Source organism: Dasypus novemcinctus, chromosome 15, assembly GCF_030445035.2.
Source record: "Dasypus novemcinctus isolate mDasNov1 chromosome 15, mDasNov1.1.hap2, whole genome shotgun sequence".
Taxonomy (NCBI): Eukaryota; Metazoa; Chordata; class Mammalia; order Cingulata; family Dasypodidae; genus Dasypus; species Dasypus novemcinctus.
In genome coordinates, this window is record NC_080687.1 from 34510438 (window position 1) to 34538095 (window position 27658).

The following is a 27658-nucleotide window of genomic DNA, read 5'->3' on the forward strand; positions in this document are numbered from 1 at the left end:
GTAAACAGTGGGTAATTATAAAAGCCAGATTTTATACTGTATTGTTTGGTATGTAACTGCACTTCTTGCTTCCTATGGGTGCTAAAATGCAAATGCATAAAAAGTAACGATAAGCCTATGTTTTTGGACATACAATGTATAAAGATATAAGTGGTAAGAAGTACAAAATAATGGTGGGCAGCACAGGGATATAGAAAAAGTATACATGCTACTGAAGTTAAGATGGTATCAAACCAAATATAATTGTGATATAATTAGGATGTTAAATTTTAACCCTACGGTAACCCCAAGAAAAACAGAATGAAAAGTATATCCAGATAGAAATGAGATGGCAATCAAAAGGGTACAAGACAAGAAAGCAAAATAAATATAAAATAGGCCTTAACAGAAGCAAGGGACAAAAAAGGTATAAGACTTACAAAGGCTAAATGGCAAAATGGCAGAAAAAGATCTGTAGAATCAGTAGTGACTTTAAATGTAAATGGATTAAACTCTATAGTCAAAAGACAGATCAGCAGAATGGATTAAAAAAGCATGCTATAACTACATGTTGTTTGCAAGAGATTCACTTTAAGATCAAAGATACAAGTAGTTTGACAAGGAAGGGATGGGAAAAAATATACCATGTAAGTAGTAACCAAATGGAAGCAGGGGTAGGTATACTAATATTGGATAAAATAGACTTTAAAGTCAATTTTAAGAGAAAAAAAGATGGTCATAACATACTGATAAAGGGAACAAATCAATAGGAAGATGTTACAACAACAACAACAACAATAACAACAACATATACATATATTTGTTGGTAGGTGTTTCCTACCAACAGAGCACCAAAATATATGAAGTAAATACTGAACTGATTTGAAGGGAGAAATTGATGGTTTCCCATTAATAGCAGTAGATGTTAACACAACACTCTGAATAATGGATAGAGCATCTAGTCAGATAATCAATAAGGAAGAACAGGATTTGAATGGTTCATTAAACCAAAAGACATAACCAACATACATAGAACACTGCACCCAATGAAAACAGAATATACATTCTTCTTTATGCACACGGATCATTCTCAAGGACAGACCATATGTTCGGTCACAAAATAAGTCTCAATAAATTCAGAAATACTGAAATCATATAATATATATTCTCTGACTAAAACAGAATGAAGCTAGACATCAATAATGGAAGAAGAAAGGGGAAATTCACAAATACGTGGAAATTAAACAACATTCTCTTAAACAACCAATAGGTTAAAGAGGAAATCAGATGCAAAATTAGGAACTATCTTGAGGTGAACGACAATAAAAACACAACAAACCACACATAGGGATGCACTGAAGGCAATCCCGAGAGGGAAATTCATACCTCTAAATATTTACATTAAAAAAGAAAAGTCTTCAAATTAGAGACCTAACTCAAAACTGGAAGAATGAGAACAACCAGAGAAAACTAAACCCAAAGCAAGGAAAAGGAAGGAAATAACGAAGATTAGCTATAAATAAAATAGAAAACAAAAAGCAAAAGAGAATCAGCAAAACCAAATCTGGTCTTTGAAAAGATCAACAAAATCAACAAACCTTCAGCTATACTGGCAAAGACAAAAAAAGAGGAAACTCAGAAATGAAAAGGAGGACATTGCTACTGAGCCTACTGAAATAAAAAGAGCTGTAAGTGGATATTATGAACCATTATGTGCCAATAAATTAGATAACTTACATGAAATGGGTTAATTCTTAGAAACACACAAACAACATATTTTGACTCAAGAAGAAATAGAAAGAAGATCCCAACAAATTAATGACTAGTAAAGAGACAGAATCTATTATCAAAAACCTCCCAACCAAAAAGCCCAGGACCAGATGGCTTCAGAGGGGAATTCTGCCAAATGCTCCAAAAACAGTTAACTCCAACTCAGCACAAACTCTTCCAAAAAACTGAAGAGGAGAGGGCGCTCCTTAAATCATTCTACGAGGTCAACATCACCCCAAATCCAAAGTTGGATATAGGTACCATAAGAAAAGAAAACTACAGACCAATATCTTTTATGAATATAGATGCAAAATGCTCAAGAAAATGCTAGCAAACCAAATCCAAAAGCACATTAAAAGCATTATCACCTGGAGTTGGACTCAGATGTGACTTCTTTACACATGCCTCTTCTGTCCCTTTTATTGAACCTGTGGTTGGCGTTGGGGTAGGTGTATGCCCAGGAGACTTGAATCTGACTGTCCATGTGCCAGCTGGGCCCTGAGCCTCAATGGAGTTGCAGCACCTACTTTCCAGTTTGTTTGACTTACCCAGGTCAGCTGACAGGGAGGTGAGGATGGACCACACCAAGGAAGGAAGAGAGTCTATAGCTGCAGGCAGCAAAGGCCCATCCATCAGCCACGTGGAATTGAAACCCTCTCTCAATTGAGAGGTGGAGTGAGACCCAGGGTCCTCAGGACGGGGGAATAAAATATGGACTAGAGGGGACTTACTGGTATTCTCCTATAGAATTGTTGTTACTCTAGCATTGGAAGAAATTATATCATTCATGTGGAGACAGTGTCCACTGGAGTTACAGAAGGCAGAGAGAGGGAAAAGGAGGTTTGATATGGGGGCATTTTCGGGACTTGGAGTTGTCCTGAATGATATTGCAGGAACAGATGCAGGACATTATATATTCTGCCATAACCCACTGAATGGACTGGGAGAGAGTGTAAACTACAATGTAAACTATAATCCTGCTGTATAGCAGTGCTCGAAAATGTATTCATCAAATGCAAAGAATGTACCACACTAATGAAAGAAGTTGTTGATGTGGTTAAAGTGAGGGGTGTGGGGAGTGGGGCACATGGGAACCTCCTACATTTTTTAATGTAACATTTTGTGTAATCTATGTATTTTTAAAAAGTAAAAAATAAATTGAAATAAATAAATTAAAGCATTATCACCAAGAGCAGGTGGGATTTATCCCTAGTATGCAAGACAGATTCAACATAAGAAAATCAATTAATATAATACACCACATAACCAGAATCAAGACCAAAGAAACCACAATATCTCAATCGATTCAGAAAAGGCATTTAACAAAATACAGCACCCTTTCTTGATAAATGCCCCTTGAAAACGAGGAATAGAGGGAAAGTTCCTCGAAATGATAAAGAGCATATTTATGAAAAGCCCACAGGTAACACCCTACTTAATGGTGAAAGACTGAAAGTTTTCTAAGATCTGGTGCAAGACAAGGATGCCCACAGTCACCACTGTTATTCAACATTGTACTGAAAGTTCCTGAGAGCAATTAAAAAAGAAAAAGAAATAAAAGGCATACAAATTGGAAAGGAAGAACTAAAATATTCCCTATTTACAGATAATATGATTCTATATATAGAAAATCCTGAAAAATCACTGCAAAGCTCCTAGTATCAATAAATTAATTCAGCAACATGGTGGGGTACAAGACCAACATCCAAAATCAGTAGTATTTCTACACAAGCAATGAATAATCAGGAAAAGAAATCAAGAAGAAAATTCCATTTACACTAGCAATTAAAAGAAACAAACATATAGGAATAAATCTAAACATGGATGTAAAGAACTTGAATGCAGAAAAATCCAAAATACTGCTAAAAGAAATGAAAGAAGACCTAACTAAATGGAAGGTTGTTCCATATTTATGGATTGTAAGGCCAAATATTGTTTAGATGTCAATACTTCCCAAAGCAATTTATAGATTCAATGCAATACAGATCAAAATTCCAACATCCTTCTTTGCAGAAATGGGAAAGCCAATCACCAAATTTATATGGAAAGGAAAGAGGGTCCTGAATAGCTAAAGCCATCTTCAATTTTTTAAAGATTTATTTATTTTATTAATTATTTATTTCTCTCCCCTTCCTCCCCACCCCCATTATCTGCTCTCTGTGTCCATTCACTGTGTGTTCTTCTGTGTCCGCTTGCATTCTTGTCAGTGGCACTAGGAATCTGTGTCTTTTTGTGGCATCATCTTGCTGTGTCAGTCCTCCGTGTGCGCGATGCTACTCCTGGGTAGGCTGTGCTTTCTGTGTGCGGGGTGGCCCTCCTTACAGGGTGCACTCATTGTGCATGTGGCTCCCCTACACGGGGACACCCCTACATGGCATGGCACTCCTTGAGTGCATCAGCACTGCATGTGGGCCAGCTTACCACACAGGCCACGAGGCCCTGAATTTGAACCCTGGACCTCCCATATGGTAGGCAGATGCTCTATCAGTTGAGCCAAATCCACTTCCCTAAAGCCATCTTGAAAAAGAAGAACTTGGGAGGACTCACACTTCCCAATCCTACTACCTATTATAAAGTCACAGTAATCAAATCAGCATAGTACTAGCACAAGGACACACATATAGACCAATGGAAGAGAACTGAGAGCTCAGAAATCAACCCTCATATTTATGGCCAAATGATTTCTTAAACTATATTTTTATTAGAGGAGTTGTGAACTTACAAAAAAATTATACACATGTGTAGAATTTCCATATAACATCCCTCCACCAACACACTACATTTTTGTGGAACATTTGTTATAGATTATAAGATAATATCATCAGACTATTACCACTAACTATGGTCTATAATGTATATTAGGTATATTTTTTCCATTCCCCCCTCTTGCTAACACAGCACATCCTTTGTATTGATGGAAGAATATATTGCTGTTAACTACAGTGCATAATTACCATAGTTACATTACTTGTATTTTTCCCATGCTTCTCCACATTCTTACTACCTTGCAATAGTGATGTACATTTGTTCTAGTTAATAGAAGGACATTCTTATATTTGTACTATTAACCACAATTCTCATCTACCTTGGGGTTCACTATGTTATTCCGTCCCTAGATTATTCTCTAGCTTGCTTTCAATTAACAGTTAGATCCTCAGACTACCCTTTTCAGACACAATCCCATTTATAAACCAGGTGTATTAGTTCTACTCACTATGTGTTACCATAACTCTATCCATTTCCACAGCCAACTGATTTTGACAAGATGGCAAAGACCACCCAATTTGGAAAGAATAACCACTTAAACAAATGGTGCCAGGAAAACTGGTTCTCCTTTTGGAGAAAAAAAAAAAAAGAAGATCCCTTACAGCATATTCAAAAATCAATTCAAAATGGATCAAAGACCTAAATATAAGAGCTATAACTATCAAATTCTGAGAAGAAAATGGAAGCAAAGCACCCTGGGAACCTTACATTAGGCAATCGTTTCTCACATTTACACCCAAAGCATGAGGAACAAAATAAAACATAGAAACGCACTAAAATAAAAAAAAAAACTTTCTGTTCCTCAAAGAACTTTATTACAAAGTACAAAGACAACCTACATAATGGGGGAAAATATTTGTAAACCACATATCCTATAAAGGATTCATACCAGTATATATAAAGAAATATTTAAACTTCAGCAAAAAAGGCAAACAATCCAATTCAAGAAAATTTGAAAAGACATTTCTCCAAAGAAGATATTCAAGCAGCTAGCAAGCACTTGAAAAGATGCTAAACATCATTAGCCACCAGGGAAATACAAAAAAAAAAACATAATGAGACAACATTTCATGCCCATTATAATGGCTATTATTATAAAAAGGGATAAGTGTTGGAGAGGATGCAAAGAAATAGAACACTCATTCACTGCTGGTGGCAATATAAAGTGATAAAGCTGCGGTGGAAGACAGTTTGGCAGTTCTTCAGAAAGTTAAGTATAGAACTACGATATGGCCAAGCAAATCCAATACTAGGTAAATACCCCAAATAATTGAAAGCAGGGGCCTTCACATCTATGGAGAATGATTTTGGTAAGACTGCCAAGTCGCCTCAATTGGGAGTAGTCTCTTCAACAAATGGTCCTGGGAGAACTGGACACTCACAGGCAAAAGAATGAAAGAGGACACCTATCACATATCATATATAAAAATTAACTCAAAACAGATCACAGACCTTAATATAAGAACCAGGATATATAATACCCTGAAAAAAATGTATGGAAGCATCTTTAGGATCTTGGAGGAGGCAATCGTTTCTTAAACTTTCCACCCAAAGCACAAGTAAACAACAAAAATATTTTTTCATAAAATAAATAAATAAATGAGACCTCCTCAAAATTAAAAACTTAGTATTTTTGTCATGAAAGTAAAAAGACAACCTATTCAATAGGAGAAAATATTTGGAAACCACACATCCAGTAAGGGTTTAATATCCAAACTATATAAAGAAATCCAACAACTCAATAATAAAAAGACAACCCAATTTAAAAATTTAAAAGACTTGAATAGACATTTTTCCAAATAGGATATAAAAATGGCTAAAAAACACACGAAAAGATGCTTAACATAACTATTAGAGAAATGCAAATCAAAACCACAAGATACCATTTCACACTCACTAGAATGGCTACTATTAAATAAGCAGGGGAACCAGTGTAGCTCAGTGGTTGTGGACTTCCCATGTATGAAGTCCTGGGTTTGACCCCCAACCTCAGTACCTCAATAAACAAACAAATAAATAAATAAATAGATAGATAGATAGATAAATAAATAAATAAAGGCAGAAAATTGCAAGTGTTGGAGAAGATGCAGAGAAAAAGGAACACCATTCATTGCTGGTGGGAATGTAAAATGGTGGAAGACAGTCTGGCAGTTCTTCCAGAAGCTAAGCATAGAATTACCATATGACCCAGCATTTACACTACTATGTAAATATCCTTAAAGACTGAAAGCAGAGACTCAAACAGATATTTGCATGCTTATAGTCATAGCATCATTATTCTCAACTGCAAGTGTTCATCAACCGTTGAATGCATAAACAAAATGTGGTCTATATATATGACGGAATATTATTTCATTGTAAAAAGGAATGAAGTCCTGGGGAATGGATGTGGCTCAAGCAGCTGAGTGCCTGCTTCCCACATGCAAGGTACTGGGTTCAGTTTCTGGTGCCTCCTAGAAGAAACAAACAAGCAAAACAAAACAACAACAACTCTAGGGGAGTGGAGTCAATGTGGGTCAGTGGTTGAACACTGGCTTCCCACATATGAGGTCCCTAGTTCATTTCCTGGCCCCTGGTACCTCAAAAAAAAAAAAAAAGGAATGAAGTCCTGATGCAGCACCTAAGGTCATTATGCTGAGTGAAATAAGCCAGAAACAAAAGCACAAATAATGTATGATCTCACTGACATGAACTGATTATAATAAGCAAACTAAGAGTTAGAATCTAGAATATAAGTTACCAGGAGAAAGACTGGGGGTAAAGAATGAGGAGCTGATGCTTAAACTTGTACAGAATTTCTATTTGGGCTGATGGTAAAGGTTTGGAAATGGATGGTGGTGATGGTTGCACATTACTGTAAGTATAATCAACTGAACTCTATAGGTCAATGTGGTTAAAAGGGGAAACTTTAGGTCATATATGCTACTAGAATAAAAATTAAAAGAAAAACCTTAGGACCACACAAATCAGGGAACTCTATTAAAGATGATGGATATAGTTAATAGTACAGGTGTAAGGATGTTCTTTCATAAATTATAACAAATGCAAAACACTAATATAAGGTATTTTTTTTTTAAGATTTATTTATTTATTTCTCTCCTCTTCCCCCCCACCCTAGTTGTCTGTTCTCTGTGTCTATTTGCTGCATCTTCTTTGTCTACTTCTGTTGTTGTCAGCAGCAAGGGAATCTATGTTTCTTTTTGTTGCGTCATCTTGTTGTGTCAGCTCTCCATGTGTGCAGCACCATTCCTGGGCAGGCTGCATTTTCTTTCATGCTGGGCGGCTCTCCTTACAGGGCGCACGCCTTGCGCGTGGGGTCCCCCTACGCGGGGGACACCCCTGCGTGGCACAGCACTCCTTGCGTGCATCAGCACTGTGTATGGGCCAGCTCCACACAGGTCAAGGAGGCCTGGGGTTTGAACCACAGACCTCCCATGTGGTAGATGGACGCCCTAACCACTGGGCAAAGTCTGCTGCCAATATAAGGTATTAAGAATAGGATGGTATATGGAGAAAAATACACCTAATGTAAACTATGAACAATAGTTAATAGTACTTTTTCTTAAGGTACCGGGACCAGGAATTGAACCGGGACCTCTTTTGTGGGAAGTCAGCGCTCAACGACGGAACCACATTAAAAACCCTGAGTTGGGGCAAGCGAATTTGGTTCAATGGGTAGAGCATCCACCTACCATATGGGAGGTCAGGGTTCAAACCCAGGGCCTCCTGACCCATGTGGTGGGCTGGCCTATGCACAGTGCTGATGCATGCAAGGAGTGCCGTGCCACGCAGGGGTGTCCCTCGTGTAGGGGAGCCCCACGTGCAAGGAGTGTGCCCTGTATGGAGAGCTGCCCCGCGTAAAAAAAGCACAGCCTGCCCAGGAGTGGTGTCACACACACAGAGAGCTGATGCAGCAAGATGACGCAACAAAAAGAGACACAGATTCCTGGTGCCGCAGACAACAACAGAAGTGGACAAAGAAGAACACACAGCAAATGGACACAGAGAGCAGAGGGGAGAGAAATAAATAAAAAATAAATCTTTAAAAACAAAAACAAAAACCCTGAGTTTGTTCTTTTGCCTGTTTGTCTATCATCCGTTGTTTTGATTTTAGGATGCACCAGAGACCTCCCAAGTGGGAAGCAGGGGTTTCAACTGCTTGATCCATATCCGCTCCCCAATAGTGTTACTTTAATAATCTTTCATCATTTGTAACAAAGGTACCTATTGTTAAAAGTAGTACAATTATAAAGTATTCCACATGAATAGAAGGTGTTGGTGGTGGAGTATTGTAAGGGAATCTTGTATTTTATGCACAATTATTCTGTAAACCCACAATTTCTCTAAAATAATAAAAAAGGCATTTTTCCATTTGTACCAATTCCAATACTCCTAAATTTTCACTTTATCTCACTGGTAAACCACCTTTAAATCCTTTCTAGGATTTAAACCACCTTTAAATCCTTTTTAGGAACAAGTAGGCATAAATATATACAAACATTCCTCATTACATACAGAAAATTGCCTTACAGAGGGGCTAACTTGGATTTTTAATAATAATCTTTGTATTATGTAAATTATTCTTTTGACATTTTAATAAAAATCCAGGGATAGAGCTAACTTAGTTTCAATTCAAAAATCAAGGATTTCATTATCCTATAAAACATACCCAGAGTTCAAAGTACTTAAAGGGGGTTAAACAAAATGCAAACATTTAATGCAACATTAAGCATGTGAAATAAAAACTTGATTGCTTAAAGAAAGCATGCTATGCTGTTACCCTGGTGACAGGTTAAAAAAGGGATTCTGAGATGAATAACTATATGATATGAAATTAAAATGTTTCACATTGAACAATCCAAAATGAATTGGGAAAGGTTAGAGTAGAAGAGAGAGAAATCATTTCTCCAATGGCAATAGTGAATGGAAAAGAAGTATGAATAGGATTTGCCAGTGGGGTGCAACAGCTGCCAAATATCCTGCAGCCAAAGAATTACAATAATACTGATGAAGTGTGCAAGAGCTTTTGGAATCATTGCAGGGAACAGAGAAATTCTACTAAAATAATGAGACCATTCTGTCTTCCTTTTAACTCTTACAGTAGAACTGAAGAAAATTAAAAATGCAATATTTAGCAACAAATGTTTGAATAAGCTAGCTTATCCCTTAATATTTAATGCTTAATCACACATAGATTTCTAAATCATCCAAAATATAGCTATATTAATTAAGTGAAACCACTATAACATAAATCTATACCCAAAGTATTTTATTTTGTATTATATAGTCAGTTATCAGAACATCAACTTCATCATCACACTAAAGCGGCTAAAGTGAGAACATATATAAAACAAGCATGATCTATAAGTTGTATTTTATTTTCATAGATGGTGCTAAGTTTCAATGTAAGATTTTATTTCAAAACCATAAACTTTTATCATACATTTGAAAACAATAATAGGTGACTGAATTACAACTCTAAAACCAGGAAAGGCTACTATTTATTTATAGCGTGAAAAAAAAAAGCAGATAATTACATCTGTCAGGGGGGGGGAAATCATTAAAAAAATTGATTCTCCATTTTATCAGGGAGTCAGATGAGAAAATACAATACAAATGTAGATATGACGACTAGACATAGAAATCCAGTGAATGCAATTTCCTATTATGATGCTGTAACCAACAGTCAAACTAATGACAGGTTTTGCAACCAGTCAAGGTATTTCATATGTTCTACTAAGCAAAAGCACAAAGGGGTAGTTATACCATGACTCTAGACAACCACAGGAATCGTTGACAAAAGTGAATGCTCCATTTCTTTTTTTTTTAACAATTCAGGCAGAAATATTTTCATCAATATTATGATAGGTCACAGTGAAAGTACTCCTTTTACAGTCTTTAATCTCTGCTCAAATATCAAGGGAGAAACTTGAAGGTTAAAGCAGAAACTGGAAAGTAAAAACTGCTACCTCATGCCATTCATATAGTATCAGAGCTGGAAAATATTTCCGTAATTGAGCAAACTAACACTATCATTTTCAGAGGAAACTGAAGTCAAGAATTGAAGCATTCTGCAGAAAAGCCTTGTGCCAATTTGATACCTGGCAGTGGAGCCAAAATCCAGACTCTGGATTTTCAATTGCTGATACTTGCAGTCTCTAAATTCTCTCTTCCAATTCTTTCTTGAACCTCCATCAATCTGACTTTACCACATCTTGCTTGCCAGTATCTAATACTGCTCTTGGCAAAGTCTCCCACGACCTTCACATTATTAAATTCAATGGTCAGTAGTTACTCTTCATCATATTTGACATAACTGCAGCATTAGACACAGTTCAATATTCCTGCCACCATGATACCCTTTCTTCACTTGGTTCCCTGAACTCAACCCATGCCTAGTTTTCACCATCTTATCTATTCCTTTGCTGGATCCACCCCATCTTCCTGATTTACTAATGTTGGAATGCCCCATCTTGCAGGCCTAGGACCTCTACTCCTAATTGGTCTCCCTGCTTCCACTCTTACCCTGCAGAGTCTTTTATAACTTGCAGTGAGAGTGATTGTGTTAACACATTTGTTAAACCAAGCTCTTCTTTGCTCAAAACACTGCAATAGCTCATTTCACTCAGAGTAAAAGCCTGAGTCCTTACAACAGCCTACCTAATACAACTCAATCTCCTATTACTCTCTGTTTGTATTACTCCTCTCGATTCATACTGGACTCCATGCTATTACTCAAACACGCCACATCCACTTCAACCTCAGGTCCTTGTCTCTGACTGGAAAGTTCTTCCCCAGATATCTATATGATTCACTCCTTTTCTTCTTCAAGTCTTTGCTCTAATGTTAATCTTTTCAGCAAGACCTTTCCTGCCATACAAATTAAAACTGCAACTACCCTGTCCTCCACATTCTGTAACATTCAATATTTCTTCTGTTTTACTTTGTACCATATCATTAGCATCATTGACATATATGGCAGTTTGAGATTATTTTATGAATCCCCAAAAGAGAAAGATTATGTCTGTAAACTAACCTGTCCCTCTGTTTGTGATACCCTTTGATTGCATTAAATTCAGTTGAGGAGCCTTTCATTAGAATACAAGATAAAATTGGATTGGATTGCATTAGTGAGGCATGACTCAGGTTGAGTCCCAGTTAGTCAAGAATAAAACAAGCATATGTCATTGTCACTATCCTTACAATAGAATAAGATATAAAGAAAAAAATTGGGAGAAATGGGAAGCTAAAATTTAATGGACTTCAGGTTTATCATTTTATATCTCATTTGACATTGACAAAACTTTTTCAGTAAGTGGGGGCAATCACCAGAGATCACTTGTCTTTAACTGACTGATGCCCAGTATCTTGAAAACCCTGATTTCAGATATTTTTGTCAATTTTTTTTTGTGATTTCAAGCAGGAGAGTAAAACTGGTTCCTGTTACTCTATCTTGGCCAGAAGCACAAGACCTTATTCATGTTTTAATAAATCTTTAAGTGGCAGATAACTAAACAATATTGACTCACTTCAATTGGTTGGTTCTATCCATTGGGAGCATAAAAATCCACTTTCACAATAAAATATCTCAGCTCAGAATCACTCTAGTTTATTTGGCAACTATTTTTCCTGCTTAAAAATGTGTCACCAATTATTAGGTGGTCTTTAGGTTGAAAATGACAAATGCCTAAAATTATTCATTTGGCTAGTAAATAAGACATTTTCAACATGTGAAGCAGCTTGATATATTTTATGAATTCCAAAAGCAGAATTGGATTGTGTGTATAAACTATTCCTCTGGGCATATTAGATTATATTATCTTCACAGGTTTCACTTTCACTTGATTAAATTATGATTAGGGCTTTGATTGGGCCATGTCAGTAGAAGGCTGCATCCCCGCCCCTTTGGTGGGTGGGGACTCAGAAAACAACAAGGCAGAGGAGTTAGTGGGAGTTTTTTGATGCTGGAGCCCTGGGAAGTAAATGTACAAAGAAGCAGATATATGAGGAAAGAGAGAAGGCAGAGACCCCAGGAAGAGAGGCAAGCCATTTACCTGATGATGGTTTATAGCTGGCCTAGTGGTAAGAGCAGAGCAGCTGAGCTTCCAGAGAAAAGAGCCCCAGGAGAAAAACAAGACTTATTACAGCCTATAGCTGATAGTAGAAGAAGCTGGGACCATGGAGCCTTAAGAGGAAGAGGAAGCCTGAATCAGTGCAGAGATCAGCAACCATATTGCTCCAAAACATGGCAACAGACTTTTGGGAGGGAAGTAACTTACACTTTGTGGCCTGGTAACTGTAAGCTTTTACCCCAGATAAATATCCTTTATAAAAACCAACAGATTTCTGGTATTTTGCATCAGGATCCCTTTGGCTAATACAGGCAGGCTGAGCAAAATGGCCTAACAAATGTGGGGGACAATTTCCAGAGCTACAGAATCTAACAACGGAAAGGCAAAATGCAGAAACTACAAAAGGGAAGGGAGAAAGTAAAGAAAATTGAGTCGACAGAATGGTATTTGAGAAGTTTGGAATGGCAAAGATGAATGTGAACCTTATTGTCTAACGTTTGGGAGGGTGCATAACTCAAAAAGGTAAATTTCAGTCTATGAACACATCTGGAACCAAAGAAAACAGGCATATTGATTAAGCACAAACAAACTAACAATTGCTAAATGACACCAAAATGTTACCTTTACTATTTTTTTCCTGCAATCATTACCAATTACGGAAACATACAGAACCAAAATGCCAACAAAAATAATTTTGGCTTCAAACAGTATGAAGCCAATGTTCTACACAATTTTTAATGATTCATATCTATCAACAGTATTTTTAAAAAAAGAATGTTTATGTACAGAATTAACCATGTTCACCAAACTTATTGTACAGTCATCCAAAGAAAAATTGCTATTGTTTCTAACATTAACTTTTCTTTATTTGAAAAATGCAATGCTAACGTTTCACTATCCAAATATAATGAATACATATTGTTAATGTGTTTTCCAAATCATAAACAATAAAAGAGTAAAACCCATAGAGAAACTGGGAAAATAAGATCAGCAGCCAAAAAAAGCAATGCAAAGGAAGGGCTGTGAACTACTAGGTTTGGAAGTATAAACATTACATGAGTACACCCATGACATAGCAGTATGTAGCCACACCTGGTAGGTGACTCTTAAATTCCATTATCAAACCAGTAATGAAAACATGGCTCCGAAGCCAAAATGTGAATATTCAACCACTCTACATCAACTTTGATGCCAGCAAACAAGCAAGGTTAAATTCTCTTTGGCTAAATACAGTAACACTCAAAACAAGATTACACTTTGTCAGAAAAACCAACATATTTGCTTGGATGTTACAGATCTCTTTGTTGTTATATATTTTATTAGTCAGCCAAAGAGGTGCTGATGCAAAGTACCAGAAATCTGTTGGTTTTTATAAAGGTTATTTATTTGGGGAGTCACAAGGCCCTAAAAAGTCCAACTCAAAGTACCATTAGAGGTACTTACTCATCCAAAGTCTGTTGTCACATATTGAAGCAAGATGGCATGCAATGTCTGTGAGGGTTCAGGTTTCCTCTTCTTCTTCAGTGTCCACGGTTCCAGTTTCTTCTGATCTCAGCTGTAGGCTTGCATAAGGGTCATTTCTCCATCCTTTCTGGGCTCAGCTGCTCTGTTCTCTTCACAAGGTCAGCTGTAGACTATCAGGATCATTTCTCTCTCCCAGGCCAACACAATGAGCTGTCTCTCTTCCTTTGCATTCTTTTTCTCAATCTGTCTGCTTCCATGTGAGATCCTGTTTTGTAAGTCCACCACGGGCATGGGGACTCAACCCCAGAATGCACTAATGATCTGATCAAATCAAAGCCCTAATCTTAACATAATTGATTACAAAGCCATCTCAGCTGAATCCAACACAATCAGAAGGTATCAGGTCCAGAGGAAGAGATCAGTTTACAAACATAATCAATTACTTTTTTTGGAATTTATACATAATACCAAACTGCCACATATGTGGTACCAATTTTACAATCAACCAGACTATTAAATAAATAAGTTCAATAGAAATTAAACTCACCAAAAGTAATCAATTATTTACTGAGCAAGAAATATGCATGCTGTTACCTATGCAACTGACCTTTGGCCAATATATTTCATTAATTTACTGTTTTTCAACTTCTAAAGGATAATGAGTTCAAAAGTAATATATTTAAATTTTTTAAAAGTACCATCATCAAATTTAAATTGAATAGAAATTAAGCATAAGATAAATATAAAGACTGCTTCATAATTCCACCTTACAAAGCAATTATTCTATATCAACAATCTCTAAGAAATGCTAGTATTTGTATATCCATAATATCACTAAATATCATAAACTGCAGAACTATGTTTGCAGAACTATATTATTCAAAAATCATTCTTTGGAATGCTAATTTTCAAAGTTGTTTTTTTTTAAATTATTTATTTATTCTCTCCCCTCCCCCCCACCCCAGTTGTCTGTTCTCTGTGTCTTTTTGCTGCATCTTCTTCTTTGTCCGCTTCTGTTGTTGTCAGCAGCACAGGAATCTGTGTCTCTTTTTGTTGCGTCATCTTGTGTCAGCTCTCCGTGTGGGTGACACCATTCCTGGGCAGGCTGCACTTTCTTTCGTGCTGGGTGGCTCTCCTTATGGGGCGCACTCCTTCGCATGGGGCTCCCCTATGCGGAGGGCACCCCTGTGTGGCACGGCACTCCTTGTGCACATCAGCGCTGAGCATGGGCCAGCTCCACAAGGGTCAAGGAGGCCCAGGGTTTGAACCGAGGACCTCCCATGTGGTAGAAGGACGCCCTAACCACTGGGCCAAGTCCGTTTCCCTTCAAAGTATTTTTGGAAAGAGGTTTTCATGAAAAATAAAGGTTTAGGAAACAGTGCAACAGAATCCCCCTCTTAGAGATTCGGATAGACTGACTGCAGTTCTGGGCATCCCCAAAGGCGCACCTGGAGATAGATGTGTCACCCTGTACACAGAGCAGTTTTGTTAGTATACTGAAGTCTCTGGGTGGCTTTTAACTTTAAAAGGGATTTTCTACATTTAAGTGTACAGCCATTTCCTCAAGTAACAGATTTCTTTATGTACCCCGCCCCCTGCCAAAAAGGACAAAAAATTAATGCTTTATTACCAACACTTTAATGAACACAGTTCCAGTCTAAACTTACGCATTTGAGTCATTCATAAGTACTAAAAAATGCTTCCAGCATTCATTAACACAAAATCAAAGGTCTTACATATATTTAAAGAAACAGTTAATCAAAAGTACAGATTTGACACAATCAGCAAGATGGCAGCAGAGTAAGGAGCTCCCAGAGTCAGCTTGTGCTACAGGGCAATTAGTAACCAGCCAGAGCTACCTAAAACACCTGTTTGGGGGCTCCAGGAGACCCAAAGAGCATCCTGCAACATCCTTGAAAGAATGAATGGAGGAGAATGCCCATCTGCAGAGAAGATTCTAAGTAGAGCACCCCCCGCCACAGAGGCCAGTGCCCAGTGGAGGCCCAAGCCACCTCAGGAGCTATTCTGTGGCTGCAATTGGAAACTCCACTTCCTAAAAATGGGGAGGAAGAGATGGGTGGGCATCAACTTCAACTAATGATTAGTAAACTAGGCTAGCTAAAGTATAACCCTAAGAACAGTTAAAGTTTGAACCAGTCCAGGACAGAATGAGGCCAGTAGCTGCCATTTTAACTCTGAAATACACGCCACATGGCAGAGGCTGGTGATCATTCCACTTTGGAGGCATGAGCCAGCTCCAGGGCTGTTCTGTGGCTGGAGCTGGAAGTTTCATTTCCCAAAAACAGGGGAAGGAGAGATGGTTGGCTACTGACTTCAGCTACTGATTTATAAATTTAGCTGGCTTAAGTATAACCCTAAGAACAGCTAAAGTTTGAACCTATACAGTCTGAAAGAGGCTGGTAGCTGACCTTTTGACTCTGCCCCCAGCACGTGGGAAAGCCGGGCAGACTGGAAATCACAGTGAGAGTAGGGAACGGCTTCTTTCACCCAGATTGGCCTGCAGCCCTAGCTTAGGATTCAGTCCCACCTTTAGCAGGAAGGACGCTGGCAGGCCCAGCACCAGCCTCTTTGGGTAACTACGGGTACATTCATCTGGCACAGACTAAACAGCCAGAAGTCTACTGGGGTAACTGCAGTCATTTTGGACCTGTATGGTATATACTCTGCCCACACCTGCAGCTCCATTCCCACCCCAGGCAGGGGAGAAACAGGTATGAAGCTTCATCATTCTCTCTAGGTAACAAGAATTTAGGTATGCATGACTTGGATTATCACACCTGGCTATGGTTCTCTCCCTATGCCTGGCAAAGGAGAAAGTTGGGAGAAGTTTCATCTGTCCATTGGGCAATGCAGATAGCTTGAGCCTCCATAGCTTACAGCACCAACTACATCCTTGGCTCCTACGACAGAACCAGCAAGGGAGAAAAGACAAGAAAGCCCTAAACTAAAGAGAGAAACTGCACCCATCTAGTAAGCCAGATGCCGAGACACTAACAAAAAATTACAATCCACACTAAGAAACAGGAAGATAAGGCCCAGATGAAAGAACAAAATAAGCCTCCAGATGATATGAAAGAGACAACTAATAAAAGACGTTTAAATAAATCTACTTAATAAATTCAAAATGAGATGACTAAAGAGATTAAGGATGTTAAGAAGGCAGCAGATGAGCACAAAAAAGAATCTGAAAGTATACATAGAAAAATAGCAGATCTTACAGGAATGAAAGGTAAAATAAATGAAATTAAACATACAGTGGAATCATATAATAGCAGATTTGAGGAGGCAGAAGAAAGGATTGGTGAACTTGAAGAAATGGCCTCTGAAAGAGAACATACAAAAGAACTGATGAAGAAAAGAATGGAAAGAATTGAACAAGATCTCAGGAAACTAAACGACAACAAGAGACATGCACACACGTGTGCCATGGGTATCCCAGAAGGAGAAGAGAATGGAAAAGGGGCAGAAGCAATATTTGAAGAAATAATGCTAGAAAATTTCCCAACCCTATTGTAGGACATGGATATCCATGTCTAAGAAGCACAACATGCTCCCATCAGAATAAATCCAAATAGTCCAACTCCAAGACACATCCTAATCAGGACTGTCAAATGCCAAAGACAAAGGGGGAATTCTGGGAGCAGCAAGAGAAAAGGAACACATTAACATATAAGGGATATTCAATATGATTAAGTGCCAATTTCTAATCAGAAACCATGGAAGCAAGAAAACAGTTGTATGATATATTTAAGATACTGCAAGAGAAAAAGTTTTAGCCAAGAATCTTATATCCAGCAGAACAGTCTTTAAAAAATGAGGGTGAGTTTAGAATACTCACAGATAAATAGAAACTGAGAAGAGTTTGTTACAAAGGGACTGGCTTTGCAGAAAATACTAAAGGGTGTGCTATTGCCTGAAAAGAAAAGACAGAGAGAAAGGCCTGGAAGAGAGTCTAGAAATGAGGATATCAGTAAAAGTAACTAAAAGACTCAAAAGAGTGGTGAAAATAAAATATGACAGATAAAACCCAAAGGTCAAAGCAGGTGAAATAATAATTGTCTTTACAGAATTTAACACTGAATGTTAATGGATTAAAATCCCCCATCAAAAGATACAGACTGGCAGAATGGATAAGAAAATATGAACCATCTATATGCTATCTGCAAGAGACTCACATTAGACCCAAGGATACTGTAATGGTTAGGCTAATGTGTCAACATGGCCAGGTAACTGTCCCCTATTGTTTGGTCAAGCAAGCACTGGGCTAACTGTAATACAAGGGCATTTATGGACTTCAGTCACCATTGACTTTACTGCAATGGTAAACCATAGATAGCCGATTACACTTACATCAACCTGGGAAATTGCCATTAGCAATGAGTGATACTTTATCCAATCAGTTGAATGCCTTAAAAGGAGAAATGATTCCAGCCTCGAGTGAGAAGTTCCCAGCTTGTCTTTGGATAGCTAAGGTCTCCCAGAACTCATCCAGAACCTTCACTGGACTTTCATCGGAGCTCCTGGTTGCAGTCTGCCTGCAGAACCTGGACTTGTGCATCCCTACAATCACGTGAGAGACTCTTATAAAATCACATACTATTGACGGATATCTCTTGTTGATTCTGTTTCCCTAGAAAACCCTGACTAATACAGATACCAAAAGATTGAAAGTGAAAGGCTGGAAAAAGATATTCCATGCATTCAGCAACAACAACAACAAAAAGAAACTAGTAATATGCAATCTGAGGAGGAAGTCAGGAAAAAAAATTCCATTTACAATAGTAACTAACAGAATCAAATATTTAGGAATGAACTCAACAAATGATGTAAAGCACTTGTCTTCAGAAAATTACAACTCATTGTTAAAAGAAATTTTTAAAAACCTAAATAATTGAAAGAACATTCCATGCTCATAGATTGGAAGGCTAAATACCATTGGTAGAATATCAGTTCTGCCCAAATTGATATGCAGATTCAGTGTATTCCCAATAAAAATTCAACCACCATTTTTTAATAAATGGAAAAACATGATTATCAAATTTATTTGGAAGGATAAGTGGACTCAAATAGCCATAAACATCTTAAAAAGGAAAAATGAAGTTAGAGGACTCTTACTTCCTGACTTTATATTACCTCAGTACAGTGGTATAAACAGTACTGGCATAAAGACAGACACATAGACCAAGGGAACTGAATTGATGGTTAAGAAAGAGATCTTCACATCTAAGGTCAAGTGATTTTTGACAAGCCTGTCAAACTACCCAGTTCGGACAGAACAGTCCATTCAACAAATGGAGCTGAAAGAACCTGATGTCCATGGCCAAAAGGAGGAAAGAAGACCCATATCTCACACCTTATACAAAAATTAACTTAAATGGATCAAAAACCTAAAAATAAAAGAACCATAAAGCTTGTAGAAGAAAATGTCAGAAAATATCTTCAAGACCTGGTGGTAGGTGGTAGATTCTTAAAGGAGATAAGAGGAGGACTTAGATGGACTACTGATATTTAATGTATGTAGAGGTTTTAATTAACTTTATTGTAAAAGTGTGGAAATGGACAGAGTTGATAGTAACACTTAGTGAGTATCAGCTAGTTTATAAATCAGAATGTGACTGAAAAGGGCAGTCTATGGATGTAAATGCCAATTGAAAGAAAGCTAGAGAATAATCTAGGGGCTAAATAACACAGTAAATCCAGAGGGATGACAACTGTGGTTGACGGTACAGATGCAAGAGTGTCCTTTGTGATCTAGAGCAGATGTACATCACTATTGTGGGTTGTGGGAATGTGGAAAAGCATGGGAAAAATAAAACTGGAAAGACCCATGGACTGTAGCTAACAGTGATAATGTAATATTCATGCATCCAAGCCAAAGATATACTGTGTTGATAATGGCGGGGTATGGAAAAAGTATGTCAAATATACATTGTAGACCTGGAAACAGTCTGATGATATTATCTCAGAATCTATAATAAATGTTCCACCACCGTGTGGTATGTTGATAGAGGGGTGTTGTATGGGAATTCTGAATATGTGCATGATTGTTTTGTAAGTTCAACAACTTCTGTCATAAAAATATATTTAAAAATTACTAATGGGGTGGGTTGGTGGAAAATACACCAAATATAAGATAAGGACAATAGTAATAAGATTTTGATGATATTCTTTCACCATTTGTAACAAATGTCTCACAACAATGCAAGATGCTGATAGTGGATTGATGTATAGGACCCCGGTATGACGTTATGTTTGCTTTGTAAGTTCGCAACTTCTACTATACACATATTGTTTATATATGTTCACATATAAATGATATAATAATAATAATAATAATAGGGTGGGTTGAAGGGAAAATACAGCAAATATAAGATACTTTGGTTGGTAGTAATACTTTGGTAGGATGCTCTTTAATCATTAAAAATGTTTCACAACAATGCAAGGTATTGCTGGTAGGTTGAGGTATGGTGTCCCTGTATGATGTTATGTATGTTTGTTTTATAAGTTCACAACTATTACTATACACTTACTGTTTATGTATGTGTGATATACTTCAATAAATTTTTTTAAATGCAAAATATATATATATATATATAGACTGGTATTAAAAAATTCCTAAGGGGATAAAGTGATGACTCTCAAAGATTTCAATCCTCATTTTAAAAATTCAATTTCCCATGTTTTCTCAAAGTTTTTCTTGCATTTGCGATACAGTAATGGCATTACCATAACACCTGATATTCCAAGCCAGTAACTTAATATATACCTCTCCTCAAACTCCAAACATAATTTATGTTTTTATATAGCTTCCATCTTCTTAACATTTCTCATAATACTCTTTCCACTTCTTCTAAGTCCTTCCATAATATCTACATTTAAGAATTTTAAAAAATTCATCCATTAAGTGTACAGTCTGAGTTTTAATACATTTATACAGTGGAACACTCATCCCCACAATCCATTATTAGAACTCTGTTCTAAAACTCTGTTGCAATATATCCCACTACCACCCCAAATCTTTTTTATCCTTATACTTTTTTACTTAGAAATTTCAAATAAATACAATAAAATATTAAGTCATCTCCTGTATTTGGTTTCTTTCCTTTATCCTGACCTTTCTGAATGTGATAAATGTTGTTGCATATAGCAGTAGTTTCTTCTTTTTTTTTTTATTTTTTTAAGATTTTATTTATTTATTTCTCACCCCTTCCCCCCCTCCCGCCCCAGCTGTCTGTTCTGTGTGTCTATTTGCTGCGTCTTTGTCCGCTTCTGTTGTTGTCAGCGGCATGGGAATCTGTGTTTCTTTTTGTTGTGTCATCTTGTTGTGTCAGCTCTCCATGTGGGTGGCACCATTCCTGGACAGGCTGCACTTTCTTTGGCGCTGGGCAGCTCTCCTTACAGGGCACACTACTTGCGCATGGGGCTCCTCTATGCGGGGGACAACCCTGCGTGGCAGGGCACTCCTTGCGCGCATCAGCACTGCGCATGGGCTGGCTCCACACGGGTCAAGGAGGCCCGGGGTTCGAACTGCAGACCTCCCGTGTGGTAGAAAGACACCCTAACCACTGGGCCAAGTCCACTTCCCAGTTTCTTCTTTATTACTGCTGAATCATAATCCATTATATGGATATACTACATTTTATTTATCCACTCACCACTTAATGTACATTTCAATTGGTTCAAATTTGGGGCTATGATGAATAATGCTGCTATGAACATCCATATACATCTTTTTGTGGTGACATGTTTATTTCTCTTTGGTAGAAACAGGGAAGTATAATTACCAAGTATATATTTAGCTTTTTAAGAAACTTCCAGATTGGCTGAAGTGTCTTTTCCATCATACATTCCCACTAGTAATTCCGGATTCCTACTACATCATCACAAAAACATGGAATTGTCAGTCTTTAAGTTTTTATCTATTCCAGTGAGTTTGTAGTAGTGTTGCTTTGTGGTTTTAATTTGTATTTCCCTAATGACTAATGATGTTGAGTGTTTATTTATGAATTATTCCTCATTCACATACTTTCTCTGATAACCTATCTGTGTAAAATCTTCTGCACAATTCTTTTACAAGGTTGTTTGGTATCTTATTTTTTGAATTGTAAGAATTATTAATAGTTATATATTCCAGACACAAGTCCTATTTATTTTGATTCATTCATTCATTCATTCATTCATTTTAATTTCAACAGTTCCTTTTAGTTAGCAGCTATTTGGGTAGGTCACCCTGAAGGTAAGACTACGCTCCAGGCTGAGCTGCTGTGCTTTTTTCTTTTTATCAATTTTATTGATAAATATTTATAAAGCATGCAATCTACCCAAAGTGTACAATCAACAGAATTTGGTATAATCACATAATTGAGCATCATCACTTCAATCATTATTACAGCATTTTCATTATTCCAATAAAATAATAAAAAATGAAACACAAACCAAAAATCTCTACCCCTTAATAATCATCTGTCCCTCTCTCTGTGCTTCCCATGCAATACATGTCTGCCATTCTGTCCTATTTATTTACTTTTTAAGAGGTACTGTGGATTGAACCTGGGATCTCATATATGTGAAGCAAGCACTCAACCACTAAGCTACACCACTATACTCCCCTATTCTATTTTTTTTTTGTTTTTTCTGTTATTGTTCTATTTATTTTTAAATAAAGTTTTCTTAGAACATATGACTCCCAGTTATTTATATATTATCTGTGGCTGCTTTCTGCTGCAGTGTAATTGATGAAAAAGAACCACATGACTCACAAACCTAAAATATTTACCTTCTGGCCCATTGATAAAAAGTTTGCTGAGCCCTGAACTAGAAGTGCCTGAGGAAATCACTCTGAATGCCACATACAGACAGAAAGATATGTTAAGAGACATGGTGGATAGCGCTAGCAGGCCTAAAATGCATTCAATTGAAGTTCCAGGAGAGAATATAGTATAGAAAAGTGACAATATTGGAAGAGATCATGACTGGACATTTCCAGAACCTAATGAAAGATATAAATGCTAAAATTCTGATAGCCTAACTCAAAAAAGCAAGAGTTCAAAAAGGAAGGATGGAAGGAAAGAGGTCAGAAAGGAAGGAAGAATGAGTAGAGTGAAACTGCGAAAGAACAAATCAAGTTCAAAAAGACCTTGAAAGCAACCAGTGGGGTAAAATTGACTAAAAAAAGAAAATGGCTTACACTCTACTTCTCATTTCTAACAATAAAAGCCAGAAAATAAAGAAATACTATTTATTTTCAAAGCACTAAGAAAAATATTTTCAACCTGGGAACTGTATACCCAGGAAAATGATCTTTCAAGAATTAGGGCATAATAGTTTAAAAAATATATACTTAGAGAACAAAGATCCTCAATAAGCAAGCTTCTAAAGAATATATCCTTTACAGAGAAAGAAATACATTCCAGAAAGTCTAAGATGTAGAAAAAGAAAGTTAAAAAAGAAAAAGAAAAAGAAAAATAGATAAATATACAGAAAAATCTTAATATAATGATCTTTTTAAGTGGAAAAAGAGAAAGATTCAACACTGGCAGCATTTTTACAAGGGTGTATTTAGAGGTAAACATTTCTTAATTACTTACATTGCTTGGAAGACAGGACAGGATAATTAATTTAAACTTTTAAAATTAAATGAGGACAACCAGTAAGATGGCAGCAGGGTAAGGAGCTCCTAGAGTCAGCTCCTGCTATAGGGCAGTTAGTAAACACCCAGAGCTATCCGGAACTAGATGAAGCACCTGTTTGGGGTTCCAGAAGGCCAGAAGAGCAACTTGCAACATCCCTGAAGGAATGGAAGGAGGAGAAAGCCCATCTGCAGGGAATATTCATAAGCAGAGTGCTCCATGCCATGGAGGCCGGGTGCCCATCCTCCACTAGAGGCACAAGTCGTCTTGGGAGCTGTTCCGCAGCTGGAATTGAAAGCACCACTTCCCAAAAACAGAGGATGAAGAGACTTTTGGGGACCAACTTCAGCTACTGATGAGTAAATTCAGCGGACTAAAGTATAATCCTGAGAATATCTAAAGTTTGAGCCTGTCCAACTAAGGAAGAGGCCAGTAGCTGCCATCTCTAAGATGTGCCTGGCACAAGAAGTGGGATGGACTGAAAAATCACAGTGCTGGTGGGGACTAGGTTCTTTCCATCCAGCTCAAATTACAGCTCTAGCCTAGGCCCCAGTGCCACCTCCAGCAGGGAGGATGCTGCAGGGACCTGTGCCAGTCTCTCTGGAAAATTACCGGCCAAGGCGCAGAGGCCAGTGATTATCCTACTCTGGTGGCACAAACTGCCCCAGGAGCTATTCTGTGGCTAGAATTGGAAGCTCCATTTCCGAAAGACAGGGGAAGAGGAGACGGTTGGCTGTCGATTTTGGCTACTGATTGGTAGACTCGGCTGGCTAAGGTAAAACGCTGGGAACAGCTGTGGTGTGAATCTGCCCAAGTCAGAAAGAGGCTGGTGGCCACCACTTCGACTCTGCCCTGAGCCTGAAGGGAAGCCAGGCTGACCGAAAATCAGTGATGGTAGGGACCGGTTTCTTTCACCCAGATGGGCCTGTAGCCCTAGCCTAGGCTTCAGCCCCATCTCTGGCAGGGAGGAGGCTGGCAGGCCCTGCATGAGCCTATCCAGGTAATGGCAGGTACCTTTGGCTGCCTCAGACTGAAAATCGGAAGTCGACCGGGGCAACTGTGGTCATTTGGACCTGCACTGCATAGACTGCTGCCCACACCTGCGGCTCCATCCCTACCGCAGGCAGGAGAGAAAGGAGCGAAAAGTTTCATCAGTCTTTCAGGGCAACTACAGTCTAGGCCTGCACGACTTGGATTATTCCACACAACTGAGACTCTGTTCCTAACTCTGGCAAAGGAGAAAGTTAGGAGAAGCTTCATTGGTTCCTGGGGCAATGAGGGCAGCTTGAGCCTCCATAGCCTACAGCACCAATTACAACCTTAACACCTACTACACAACCAGCAAGGGAGAAAAAGGGCAGGAAGCCCTAAACTAAACAGAAAAACTGAAAGCAGAATAAATACTCTAGTAAGCCAGATGCCAAGACACCAACAAAAAACTGCAATCCACACCAAGAAACAGGAAGCTACGGCCCAATTAAAGGAACAAGATAAGCCTCCAGATGACATAAAGGAGTTGAGACAACTAATCAGATGTTTAGACAAATCTCCTTAATAAGTTCAATGAGATGGCTAAAGAGATTAAGGATATTAAGAAGAGACTGGATGGGCACAAAGAATTGAAAGCATACACAGAAAAATAGCAGATATTATGGGACAAAAGGTGCAATGAAAGAAAATTTTAAAACACTGGAATCATGTAATAGCAGATTTGAGGAAGCAGAAGAAAGGATTGGTGAGCTTGAAGAAATGGCCTCTGAAAATGAACATAGGAAAGAACAGGTGAAGAAAAGAATGGGAAAAATTGAACAAGGTCTCAGGGAACTAAATGACAGCAAAAGGCATACAAACATATGTGTCATGGGTGTCCCAGAAGGAGAAGAGAAGGGAAAAGGGGAAGAAGGAATATTTGAAGAAATAATACTAGAAAATTTCCCAACCCTATTGAAGGACTAGATATCCATGTCCAAGAAGCACAACGTACTCCCATCCAAAAAAAATTCGAATAGACCAACTCCAAGACACATACTCATCAGAATGTCAATGCCAAAGACAAAGAGAGATTTCTAAGAACAGCAACCAAAAAGCAATGCATAACATAAAAGGGATACTCAATAAGATTAAGTGCTGATTTCTCACCAGAAACCATGGAGGCAAGAAGACAGTGGTCTGATACATTTAAGACACTACAAGAAAAATACTCCCAGCCAGCAATCTTATATCCAGCAAGACTGTCTTTTAAAAATGCAGGCGAGATTAGAATATTCACAGATAAACAGAAACTGAGAGAATTTCTAAGCATGAGACCAGATTTTCAGGAAATACTAAAGGGTATGCTAGACCCTGAAAAGAAAAGACAGGAGAGAGAGGCCTGGAACAAAGTCTAGAAATGAAGATTATATCAAGAAAAGTTACTACAAGTGTCAAAAGAGTGGTGCAAATAAAATATGACAGATAAAACTCAAATAGTCAGAAATAAACTTAACCAACACTATAAAGGGTTTGTATTCAGAAAACTGCAACTTGATGTTAAATGAAATTTAAAAAGGCCTAAGTAACTGGAAGAACATTCCGTGTTCACGGACTGGAAGACTAAATATCATTAAGATGTCAATTCTACTCAAATTGATATACAGATTCAATGCAATCCCAATAAAAATTCCACCAGCATTAAAAAAAAAAATTGAAAACACAATTATCAAATTTATTTGGAAGGGTAAAGGGTCCTAAACGGCCAGAAAGATCTTAAAAAGGAAAAGCAAACCCTCATCTCCAGACTTTAAATCATATTACACTGCTATAGTAGTATAGTAGTAAGAACAGCATGGTACTGGCATAAAGACAGACACAAAGACCAATGGAACATATTTATGGTTCAGAAACAGACCATCACATGTATGGTCAAGTGATTTTTGACTAGCCTGTCAGACACACACAGCTCAGGCAGAACAGTCCATTCAAAAAATGGTGTTTGCTTTGTAAATTCACAACTTTTACTATAGACTTAATTGTTTATGTATGTTCATATATAAATGATATAAAGGTAATAATAATAGGATTGGTTGGGGGGAAAATACTTTGTTTAGTTGTAATATTTTGACAATGCTCTTTAATCATTAGTTAAAAAGGTTTAACAACAATGCAAGTTATTGGTGGTAGGGTGAGTTCTGAGAGTCCTGTATGAAGTTATATATGTTTGTTTTGTATGTTCACAACTATTGTTATATACTTATTGTTTGTGTGAGTGATATACTTCACTAAATTTTTAAAAAAGTAAATGATGAGTTATGAATTTTTTAGGGTAGTCACTAAAAAGAATAGAAATTTCATCTGTAATTTCCACATTAGAAGGGAAAAAATATAATGAGGGTAATAAAAAAGTAACAGCAAGAAAAGCAAAAACAATGACAAAATAAATAAAAACACAACCAATTTGGAATATGATAATCTATTTCCCCAATATAAGATAGTCATACTCATTTATAATTCCCTTCATTGTGGTTCCTTTAACTCCTTTTATTTGAACCTATAATCTTCAGTATTTTAAATATTACATGTGGTTATTGAGCACTGAAATGTACTTAAAGAAAAAACCACTGTGCTTAATTTCAACTAAATTTAAATAGCCACATGCAGCTCAAGGTTTCTATACTGTATAGTACAGCTTTAGGGGGAAAAAAAACACCTCTTCCTTCTAGTCATTCAGTAATTTGTTCTTTATCCTTTCATCTCTTGCTAGGTATCTACATCTAATTGCAATTTTAAAACTGATCATAAAGCCTCTTACACTTTCTCATGAGTTACTCCATTTACTCCAAATAAGATTTTCCAAGTAAAACCACATTAACCATTAAGATACAGTCTAAATTCAACTTAGATATTCTTCTAATTCTTCAGAGGTAGTCTGTGCTTTTCAGAGCAGTTCGGTCACCTTACTTTTTTTTTTTTTTTTTTTTA

At 37.4% G+C, this 27658-nt stretch overlaps 1 protein-coding gene across 5 annotated transcripts in view; it reads right to left on the reverse strand.

Annotated features, from left to right (window-relative positions):
* The window catches only part of PCCA (propionyl-CoA carboxylase subunit alpha), a 537919-nt gene that overhangs the window by 189428 nt on the left and 320833 nt on the right, over positions 1-27658 (reverse strand). The window lies entirely within an intron of this gene.